Genomic DNA, 10,716 nt, shown 5'->3' on the forward strand with positions numbered 1-10,716 from the left:
CTACTGTTTGTGTTTCCATCTTTGCTCAGTAATGAGTGATTAATGAGAAAAATTTGGGTGAAATTCAAAAATAGCGAGATCTATACATAGTTATTGAAAAATAGTCACAGTTTCAAAAATAATTAAAATTTAGTCACTTTTTATGAAAAGCTAAATCTGAACGAAAATACTGCTAAAAATCCGGAAAATATTCCAATATAATATACTGGAGTTCGAATTTTTTACATGTGAACTTTTATGCATAATATATTGGAGTTCTAGCAGAATATATTTGGTCCAGCATAATATGCTGAAAGTTCATACACAGGTGTTCCAAGCCTCCAACCTCCGGTATATTATGCTGGAACTTTCCGTATATTGGAATTCCAACATAATATCTGGAAGTTCATACACAAGTGCATCAATCTCCCATATATTATGCTAGAATTTTTCGTGTTGCAACAAAATAGTTGCTATTTTCTAATGACTTTGCAAACGCTGACTATTTTTTAATTACCAGTCCGAAAAATAGCTAACTCTTGCTATTTTCACGAAAATTTTGCCTTCGCGTGTTTTGTTTTGGCTTTTCCCTCTTATTTGATGTCCACAAAGTCCGCAAAAAAACCAAATAAAGTACATCTTATTTATGTCATTCCTTATAATATTATATTAATTACTAGTTTGCTTGTCCGTGCTTGACGAGGTCGTAGAAAGAATAAAATGGAATATATTAAAGAGCTTACTCTTATAAAAAAAATAATTAGTTTTTTAAGATCAAACATTATATTATAGATTCTATAAAAGAGAATTGAAAAATAGTTAGGTTAAATATGAGACGAACAATTTAAGAAATTAATATATGTGAACTTGAATAAGATAATAGAATATTAAAAATAAAGTTAATGAAAAGAGAAAAATGGTAATTTTAAAAAAGCTTCCTTTTCCTCGAAGGCCTTTTTTTTAGTAGTTTGTTTCTTAGTATATCAACAACAAACAATAACAACAATCCAGTAAAATCTCACAAGTGGAGCCCGAAGGGATAGAAAGGTTGTTTCCGATAGACTCTCGGCTCAAGAAGACGAATTAAGTTAAGACTAGAAAATTTGAAACCAGAAAATTTGAAACCAAAAAATTTGAATTTAATATCTATTTCTACCATACTCATTCTAATATAATATAGATAAAAAATAAAAAACGTTCTCATCTCAAATTCAAATAATTTTTATCATTCTATTTCTAAATTGGACCGCATTTTCAAAAAATTATGTTATGATTTCAAACTTAAACAAACCGCACTCAATTCAAATATTAATCATAGAAAAATATTTTCTTAATTATTTGAACACATTATATTTAAATAATGTAGTAATATTTACGTATAAAATATTCATTTGCCTGATCTATCAATATTAATATGACTTTATTATTCTTGTTATTAAAATATTTTTTTACTTATTATTTAATTTTTTTCTTTCCTTATAAATAATTTGTATACTTTATGTAAGATCTTATTTTGCTGCTTGAATTTACTTAATTTTTAAACTCAATAAATCTTTAATATTTTAAGTAAATTTTAATTTTATTTTATATTTTAACTTACTCCAAAGTATAAATAGTCATAGATAATCTCAATTTACGTCTTTATATATTTTAAACTTTTTTCTATTATAGTTTTTTAATTAATTTTTTACCTCCATATTATTAGCTAATATAGAAGAAAATCTATGAGTGGATCAATATATTGATATAAATATAGATGTAGATATAGATACATACATACATACATATATATATATATATATATATATATAGAGAGAGAGAGAGAGAGAGAGAGAGAGAGAGAGAGAGAGAGAGAGATTAAATTTATCTAAGATCTATTTAGATTATGTATAAGATTCATTAAACTACTTCCATTAATTATATTTCTATTTATAATTTTTAATTATTAATGTTCTCCTAAAATTGCCAAGTGGCTTCATTTTAGCTTGCCACTTGGCTCAGCCACAATGCATACTATCCTCCTTTTAATATAATATAGATTTTAATATAATATAGATTATTAATTACCAAAAAAAAGTTGCATTGTTTTCTTTTTTCTTTACCCTTCATTTCATGTATTACTTATTTGAATTAAGAAAATATCTAGAAAAACAAAGGTTTTACTATCTGATGAAAGAAAAATAATCACATACATTTATACGTACATCTAACAGATAATTAGTCATCATATATTAAAATCACACACACATTATATTTATATATATATATATATATATATTTATATATATATTCCTTCAAATTGCTTTTCTTTTTGTTTCTTTAAAGAATCTTTTATAATAGAATATTCAGTTCATTTAAGCACTAATTCTAATTAAAACTTATCTTTCTGATTCCATCACTATAATAAAACTAAATTGTATATGCATATAACATAAAGTTATATTTCATCTATCTCGAATAAATTATTAAAAATAAAATCACTGATATATTCTATAATCGCACCAAGTATGAGCAGGTTCACCAGTTTGCCTAAACTTTAAGTAAAGTATGTAAACCACAATAAAATGGACCATGAATTATAACCGATATCTATGTCATGTTGTTATCAAATACCTTGCATTTTATATCCTTACACCCAAAGTGTGGAGTCTAGGTATTCAAAAGAAAAAGCAGGCAAGAAAATACACAATTAAAGAAAATTAGTGTAAATTTATGTGTGCTGGGTTTTTGTGTACGCTTCCTCCATTTCAATTGGAATTAGTTTTTGGACACGTACGTTACAAGTGGATCTCATGCTTAGAAGTACAAGCATTTTAAAAATGATATAAATAATTTTAAAATATTTGTGAGTTACACAATATATGAAAAAGAAACGCAAGCTCAAACTAATAAGTGGTGTGTCTATTCGATCGATATTGTTATCATTGCACAACAAAATCAGATTAGAAATTGCTATTAAATGAATCTGAAAGAATATTCTTTCATTTTCAATGGTGAAATTAAAGTTGAATTCTCGTGACCTTTGTAGACAATAAATATGCGTCGAGAAAAATAAGTAAGACCGAAAAATATTACAACAATCGTAGTATTTGATTTCAAGTAATTTGAGTATACAATCTCTATGAATCCTCTGATTATTCTTTCTCATAGTAAATAAATTCAAGGGCCCTTTAACTTGATTTTGAATATGTAATTTTTGCCACGAATGATGATCTTGAATTCAACTAGCACGAAGTTTGATTTGAACTCGTACTCCTTTAATCTTGATTTGTTCTTCGTTCTTGAGCTTGAACTTGATTTGTTCTTCGTTCTTGAGCTTGAACCTGATTGCTTGAACTTGAACTTGATTGGTTGAAGTTTGAAACTTGTGAAGAAATTTGTAGTGTTTGATCCACGAGCTCTTTCTTGCTTCTTGTTATAACTTCTGGTGTCTTTTCTGGGTTATGAAGACCTCTATTTATAGTTTTGGGAGGAAAGAGTTATGATAAGAACAAACTCTTTCCGACCAATCAAATTGAAGTGTGACAAGGCCGCATTTGATTGGCCAGAACATATCACTTGCACATGTGACGCAATTTCATTGGCCTTTTAATTTGACTTGACATGCCTTGTCATTTTGACATGTGGCATGATCCTATTGGCTCTTCCGTTTAACTTGACGTGCCGCGTCATTTGACACGTGGTACCAAACTGGACCTCATGAAATATGACATCTTGGGCTTAATGAAGTGGGCTCATCATTTTAGCCCAATTAAATGGGATAGCCCAATGGATTAAGACTATTTATTTAAGATAATTTTCAGAAATCACTATTGTTTAGTACCTATTAACTTCCTATAGCTACCATATGCATAATTATTTCCTATAACTACTATTCAGTTGTTACGGTAGTGTATTCGTTGTATTCGCGCTGCTGTGTTCATGAATATATCAGCAAGAAACGCCTAAAAATCAGGGTAGTTTAGTTGTACGCGCATGTATTCACATGTATTCGCGCCATGTATTCATGAATACAATAGCAAAAAACGCATAAAATCAGGGCAGTCCAGTTGTACGCGCATGTATTCACATGTATTCGTGCTACTGTATTCATGAATACAACAGTAAAAAGCACCTAAAATCAAGGCAGTGCAGTTGTACATGCATGTATTCACACCATATATACATGAATACATCAGTAAAAAGCGCGTAAAATCAGGCAGTCCGGCTGTACGCGCATGTATTCGCGCTGCTGTATTCATGAATACAGTAACGATAATCACCTTAAAAATAGGTATGTCCATCTGTCTAAGAGAGGAAAAACATAAATAGCGTATTTTCACGCCGTGTATTCATGAATACAATAACGACAATCACCTTAAAAATAGGTATGTCCATCTGTCTAAGAGAGGAAAAACATAAATAACGTATTTCATGCATCAATGGTAGTATATACTATAAATACTTATTTTGGTATAAAATATAAAAGATAGCTATAGAAAATAATATTTTAAAATAATTTTGGTTTATAATAAATAGGGTGTATACCTTTGCTATATGTGGTAAAATTTTCTTTATTTAATCCATATATATTGGATAATATAATTAATTCAATTATATTAACCCATAATATTTGTTTGGACCAATATATCTTGAATTTAAAATATAGTCCAAATTATTTTATCGATATAGATTCGATAAAATTTAAATACTTACCACCTCTAAATTAAGTTAGGATATATCCTTTAAATTCGTAGGATTGTATTGACGATGGTTGGAATTCCAAAAAATAAACATAAGTCTGCATTGTCGAAGTTGTAGCATATAGGATTCTCCAACTTTTGCTTATACTCTTCTTTTTTTTTTCCTTTCTCTTTCCGAACACATGTACAATGAAATTGTCGATGAGCCAACATCAAGAGGATCTTAATTCAAATTATTTAGTCCAAAATGCTTTGAAATTTTTGACCGTCAATAATAACCATATCGGCTGATAGATACTTACACATTCTATGTTTGTGTTTTGTATTAATCTTCGTCTTTCTACATTTACTTCACAATTTTGTTCATGCATTTGGTTATGTCATTAAAAATTCGACGGCTTATGCACTGCAACCAGCAACATGATTTAGACTATAAAGGCTATCCCAGTCATATTTGAGGAAAAAACCAAATTTTCATATTTAAGGAGAATCAAAATAACTAATATTATAAAAATCTAACAAGGCTAATGACATCAAATCTAACCTTGAGAATTATCCTACGTGAACCGATAGATTTCTTCACCAACCAATGGCGTGTAGACTAATGACTACAATTGATGAAAAAAATACTTAAAAAGGAAAAGGATTAGCAAGATTAAGATCTTAAACAATTTTTTTTGCTTTTAAGGAGAAGCTACAAATAACCAGAAGCAGAAAATTAATTTGTTCAAGACAAAAATAACCTTACAATAAATTGATATTTTTTAAATTATTCAATTTAACATTTTTTCCTTTTCCTTTTTATTTCTACCATACATTTCTTCTCTTTTTATTCAATTATATTTTTATTCTTTTTATCCTATGCCTAATAGTAGATTTTTAATTTGTATTAAATAATATATTTTGATATATTTAAATTATAATGTAAATAATAAGTAATACTAGATACTCAATGTTATTACTTTGGAATAACTATATTTTATATTGATTAGAGTTTTAATTTATATTTTTACTTATGTTTTATATTTTAATTAATTATTTTATAAGAAATATTTAGATTCATTTTTTTAAAATAATACTAATTGCAAACTGAACATTTACTGTCATTTTTCTTAATTGATACTTAAAAGTACTTTTTGAAAATTGACCAAACACAATGAGCTTGCAAAGAGCATTACCCAACTGAAATAGTCAAACACAAACTACTATTTTACAAAAATATTTTTTTCAAAAAGCACTTTTAAACAAAAAAAACTTTTCAAAAGAAATTATTTTTGGCAGCTTGGCCAAACGGATTGTAAGTCCCAAATAAACTATTCATTCCCCATCTTAAATGAGACTTTTCAGTAACCAAACTGTTGAGTACGCATCCCAAAAACTCAACATATACATTATGGGTGTTTAACGGGCGGGTTGGGACGGGCCGGACACAAAAAAAAATAGTCCGTTCGTTTAACATTGTGGGATGTTAGCGGGCTATACTTTTTCGAGTTTTTTTTTGTCCGTCCGGGTTCGGACTCAGCTGGTTGTTAGCGGGCTATGGAATTTTTTATTATTTTTTTAAGTAAATTTTGTTTTTCTTAAGTAATTAAACTTTGAAGTTTAAAATTTGAAATTTAAATTTTATAATTTTAAAATTAAAATTTGAAAGTAAGTGGCTACAAAAAATTATTTAATAAGACCAATAGGCAATATGTAAGGATCAAGCTCCGAAGACTTTCAATTGATATTTTTATTGAATAATATATAATACTTCAAATTAAGTTGCAAGCTCTTTTTTGATTTTGTTATTTTTGAACTTGCAAATTAAAAGTTTACAATAATTATTAAAAAAAATAGTACATCACATGCTTTGCATCATTTTTATAAGTTCATCCATGTCAACATGAGGTTCTTGATTACCGGCATTGGTTGAATCAGAACCATAAACCATTATATCTCCAATTTCTTGGTCCTCCGCTTCATCTACCTCGTTACGCCCTTGATTTCGTCGTTCTAATCTTATCCAATTTTTGAAACACACTAGAATTTTCAAAGCGTTGCTACCCAATGAATTAAGGGTATCTCCTAGTTGCTGCCTTGCTTGGCTAAATGCGCTCTCTGATGCGACTGTTGAAATCGGCACATTTAGCACGTCTCGAACCATGGCCGAAAGAACAAGAAATTGATTTGAGTTGCTCCTCCACCAACCCAGTGGTAGAAATTCCTTTGTGCGGGGATCTGTTGACTTTTGCAAGTATAATTGAAGTTCATTAATATTCCTGCTACTGGTTTGTTGATGCTCCCCTGTTGTAGACCAAATCAAATAATATTCAACACCATCATTATCATCCAAAGCACTGGTCCCAGATGTTGAAACTGAACTTGAAGGAATATTTGCATCTACAACAGAAGAAGTATCAACAATGTTAGCATAATAATTATATAATATTTCTAAATGTTTGTGTAGATCAGAAATACAAGTGTCAATATCAGGAGTTTCAGTTGGTCCAATATCCATATAAGAATATAAAGCAGTGATTAATTGGCGACAAGTGGCCATTTTGATATAAGGGTTTAAAATAGCATCAATTAGGTAAATAGGGGGAATTTGGTAAAAATATTTTTTAAACTTATCTAGCATAGATTCAACAACAGAAGTATATCCTTCTTTCTTCTTCAAATTATGTAGTAAAAGAGAAATTTCAGCAATATGAACTAAACCATTTGCAATAGTAGGATAATAAGCTCTAGGAAACTCAAGTGTAGCCACATAATTTTTTTGTAAAAACTTTACAATATCTTCAACGACATCCCAAGTTCTAGATGTTAACAAACGGCTAAGATCGGTACAATGAGAATTAGCAACTTCAGTTATAGGCATTCTATATTTATAACAACATTTTAAGAATAAATAAGTATAATTCCACCTACTAACTATTTCTTCATGCATGAGTCTTGGTTTTAGTCCATAGTGTACACATCTTTTTTTAAATGCATTTAATCTAGCACTTCTATTATTTTCTTGAATTATACCAACAGCTCTTCTAACTAAAGTGATATCATCTCTAAATAATCCAAGGCCACTCTTCACAATCAAATTATAAATATGACATGCACATCTAACGTGAAATATTTCAGGAAGTGATGGGTGTAGATGCAATTTTAATATTGTAATAACAACATTGTTGTTAGAAGTATTATCAAATGACACACACAAAACTTTTTCTGCAAGATTATAAAATATAGCAACTTCATGGATATTATTACTTATAAATGCACCAGTATGACTTTGATCTTCATCATATTTAAAAGCAATAATACGTTTTGCATCCAAAAATTACCATCCATCCAATGGCATGTAACCGTCAAATAATCATTACCATTTACAGCATGACCAATATCAGAAGTAAGAGAAATTCTACAAGAAAGACTGGCAAACAAATAACGTATATATGTTTGATATTGTCCAAAAAGCCTAAAGATATCAGCTCTACAAGTACTTTTAGGAATACCTTTAAACAAAATGTTATAAATTCTTTGAATATAAGTAACAAGATATGGTGAAGCAGCAAAACTAAAAGGTAAACAACCTAAAACAATCATTTTAGCTAATTCTTCCCGATCTTTCTTAATATCGTATTTACCCATTAACCCTTCAGTACCCGGATTAAGTTTTTGTTGCCCATCTTTCTCATCTACTCCCCAATCAAGAGGGTGGTTGTCTACCACGTGCCTACGAAGTTGACCCGTTCTCCCTCCCTTACCGGTCTCATGTTTATAAATATCCTTACAAATTCTACATCTTACATAATTTTTATCTTCTTCTAGTATGTCAAAAAAATTCCAACACTTACTTCTTAATCTTCGGTTCTTCTTAATAGGGAGGGGAGGCCTACTTGTATTACCACGACTTCCACCCCTAATGTTTTGAGTTTGACTAGCATTACCAGGTGTAGCTGGTGGTGTTTCGAGATTATCAGGTGATGAAAATGGAATATCATCTAAATTATCATCTAAATCATCATCTATACCATAATTTTTGTTGAAGTCCCTCATAATCTACATTTAAATTTTCACGTGAACTTTCAGAAATATGTGTAAAGCTACTAGAAGAACAAGCACCACCTCTTGATCATTTGGAAGTTTTCTTACTACCACCTTTACTAGTGCACGCTTTTTTGGCTTCTTTAAATATATCCATTATGTAAATTAAATTAATAATTGTAAATAATAAAATAAATGTACACCAAAGAAGAGAAAAATATAGAACGAGTGTACCGGGATTCCGGATGCAGCACTAAATTTGATATCAAAAATCAAACTTCAATTGATAGATCGATACTTGATAGTTGACACCACACTTCACTTGAATACTTGATATTTGATAATAATAATTTTGTAATGGCTAAACTAAATATTTGATGAAACTTGAAATAATAAGTAATTGAGAATTTAAGAACAGTAATTAATAATATCAAGAGAGAATTAGAGTAGTAAGAGAGTGAATTGTGAGGAAAAATAAAGAAGAAGTGGGGTATTTATAATTTTTAAAAGGTTAAAATTATAATTTATCAAATACTAGGGGTGTGGGGCTATTTTCTTAAGGGGGTAGGCCGAAATGATCATTTTTGCAAAAAGGGTTGTTGGCCAACAATCATATTTGAATTTGACCGTTGCCAACGGTCAATTTTTTATTTTTTATTTAAAAATAAAATAAAATAAAGAAATAAAGAAATAAAAAAATAAAAAACGTTAAAAATCGGGCTGAACCGGGCTATAGCCCGTTAACAGGTTAACGAAACCCGCTCCCCGTCCAACCCGTCCCAGCCCGCCCCCCACGCTACAGTACCGGGCTGAACCGGGTTGTAAACGGGTCAGCCCGACCCGATTAACAAGTATAATACACATACAAAAGATACCACATAAATTGTACAACGACAAATGTCCAAATATACTTCTGTACTTTCAAAAATGGTCTAAAAATATCCCTCGTTATACTATTGGGTTATCTATACCCCTGCCGTCATACTTTGAGTTCAAATAGAGCCCTCATTTAAACAGAGGGACACGTGTCATCGGCATGTTGGCCAATTCTAAATATCTCCTAATTAATTAAAAAGTAATTTTCTAAAACAATTTTTGTTTGTTTGTAAAAACTGGAAAAAAATGAATTTTTTTTTACTAAAAACTGAAAAATATTTTCTAAAATAATATTTTTGTAAAAACTGAAAAAAAAAAACTGAAATTTTATAAACTAAAAACTGAAAAAAAAGAAAATATTTTTTTTTCCATTTTTTACAAAAACATTGCTTTTGAAAGTTGCTTTTCAGTTTTTTTTTTTTTACAAAAACAATTGCTTTAAAAAATATTTTTCAATTTTTTTAAAGCAATATTTTTCTAAAAACTGGAAAAAAATATTTTCGATTTTTTCAGTTTTTAGTAAAAAAAAAACATTCAGTTTTTTCCAGTTTTTACAAAAGCATTGCTTTAGAAAATTATTTTTCAGTTTGTTTTTCAGTTTTTGCAAAAACATTGTTTTAGAAAATATTTTTTAGTTTTTTTAAAAGCAGTTTTTTTTTGTAAAAACTGGAAAAAAGTATTTTCGTTTTTTTCTAGTTTATAGTAAAAAAAAAATTCAATTTTTTTCCAGTTTTTATAACAAAAAAATTGCTTTAGAAAATTATTTTTTAATTAAATATGAGATATTTAGAATTGGCTAACATGACGATGACACGTGTCCCTTCGTTTAAATGAGGGGTATATTTGAACCAAAAGTATGATTGCATGGGTATAGATAACCCAATAGTATAACGAGGGATATTTTTAGACCATTTTCGAAACTACATGAGTATATTTGGCCCTTTTAACAACTTATTATAATCTCACTAGTGGGGTCTGGGGAGGGTAGTGTGTACGCAGACCTTACCCCTACCCTGGGGTAGAGAGACTATTTCCGATAGACCCTCGGCTCCCTCCCTCCAAGTACTACCCACATTGCTCTTGGGGTGACTCGAACTCACAACCTCTTGATTGGAAGTGGAGGATGCTCACCACTAGAGCAACCCACTTTTGT

Source organism: Nicotiana tomentosiformis, chromosome 1 (assembly GCF_000390325.3).
Source record: "Nicotiana tomentosiformis chromosome 1, ASM39032v3, whole genome shotgun sequence".
In the NCBI taxonomy this organism is placed as follows: domain Eukaryota; kingdom Viridiplantae; phylum Streptophyta; class Magnoliopsida; order Solanales; family Solanaceae; genus Nicotiana; species Nicotiana tomentosiformis.